We start from the raw sequence: 2,061 nt of genomic DNA, 5'->3' as shown, positions 1-2,061 counted from the left end.
GGGGAGACATTTAGACACCACTCTATGAAATGTCAAAGAGCATACAATTCTAAGGGATATTAAAAGTTTGATGAAAATCAGTTTTGAAATAACCGAGATATCCAAAAACAAGGTAAAACAAAGATCCTAGTAAAAATTGTGGAGTGTCGCATTTTATTAGGATCGCTTTTTTGGTTATCTCAGTCATTTCAAGACCAATTATTTTCATGAAATAAACTGAATTCCTCAAAAAAGAATTATAATGTTCTTTCATATTTCATAAAGGTTTCTCATTATCTCACTAACGCCCATACAGACAAGTTGGAAACCTGCAGCCCCATCTAAACCAAAACTGTATCATCTCTTTAATTGAAATTCAACATTTAGAATTGTAAAGGAAAAGTTCACCTTTATAAAATGTGAATTGAGTGCATGGAGCAATCTTAGTAGAACACATCAGTGAAAATTTGAGGCATTTCATGCAATCCATTCAAAAAGTTATAAACTTAAAAAGTTTCTGCACAGTCACTGCTTAATGAGAAGACTACTACAGTTTATGTCACATGCACAGAACAGTAAGGGAAATACAAAGGGAATTTGACATAATTTAATTTTTTTGAAAAAGTACACATTCTCTCTATCACTTGTCACTGCCTTCTGAAAGAAGCAAGTCAAGGGTTCTTTGAAAAGGCAAGAAAGGTGAAAATATGTTGAATTTTCTTTTTTTCTTTGTATCGTTCTAAACATGTGCCATAAGCTGTTAGTGGTCTTCTCATCCAACAATGGCGACATTTAAGATAAAAAATCAATGACTTTTGAGTGGATTGTCCGATTTTCCTCAAACTTTCACAGATGTGTTCTATGTACAAAGTACATGGTATATTAATATTGCTGCATTTTCTCAATTCACATGTATATGAAGGTGAACTTGTCCTTTAAAATAATTATCTCAAACATGGAACAAGCTACAGACAACATCGGGTAGTGAACATTAAATGATATGGTTTGGGTTGAGATGGAGCTTCTTCAATGAAAATTGGTTTTGAAATGACCGCATACCAAGGAAATCCTAATAAAAGGTGAGACCCATCTTTTATTAGGATTGCTTCGTTTTTTTCTCTTTTTTGATATGTTGGTCATTTCAAGTCCGATACATCAAATTTTTAATGTCCCTCAAAATTGTATGCTCTTTAATATTTCATGTATTAAGTGGTTTTTAATTACAATTTGTATCTGGCACAGTCAAAACCTGAATCTCCATCTCAACTAACCTAACAGAACCAGAGGGTTTCTTCACTTTGGCAGTCTATTAGAATGAGTGGCAAAATATAAGTGAATTTAATTGTAGAAAGGAGTTACTTGTACATCCTATGTCCTGAATGCAACATTTCAGGTGTAAGAATGGGGGACGCTGATCAAAGGAGTAGTTTCATACCACGCAGTGAATACCACACAACAAACAAGGCATGTACAACTAATCACTTGAAGTATATGACGAGTCTTATTATTTGCAAACAATGTCAGAACAAAAAAACCAACAAAGAAATGTTGAAATCATATCATATATCAAAGACAATTTATCATGATCTCCGGTGTTGACGAGTGCTCTGAAATCGAACCACGGACAGCTCCTGTGTCATCGTGTCAGGAACCGTGCAATGCATTGTGGGTAATACGTTCCCATGGCAACGCATCTATGGATTTCTTTCCCATTATGGAAAGCTTTTATCGAAAAACAAAACAAAACATGCTTTTGAAGCCAGCACTATTAATACATTCCTTTCCTCTCAACATAATTTCTACGATGCTAGATCTCTTTGAACTCTCTTGCAGCATTCATTCTTCAACTTTTCATGAGCGTTCCAGACACAAGGTTCTATTTCAGAATCGAATACTTAAAAAAAAAAAAAAAACTAAAGGAGGAGAGCAAACTGGTTAATCCCAGTTACCCACAATGCACTGCATACATCCCTATATTCAAGTAGGGTTGTGTCACTCGGATTTCTGACAACAGACTGAAAGAACTGTGATAGTTATGAACCAACATTCTTTGTCCCTGAAAAAAAAAATCCCCCCCCCCAC

The sequence above is a fragment of the Diadema antillarum genome, unplaced genomic scaffold, assembly GCF_040938485.1.
Source record: "Diadema antillarum isolate AM-2024a unplaced genomic scaffold, OU_Dant_1.0 seq00000920_RagTag, whole genome shotgun sequence".
Taxonomy (NCBI): domain Eukaryota; kingdom Metazoa; phylum Echinodermata; class Echinoidea; order Diadematoida; family Diadematidae; genus Diadema; species Diadema antillarum.
The sequence above is the reverse complement of the archived record's forward strand: the minus strand, read 5'-3'. Positions refer to the sequence as shown.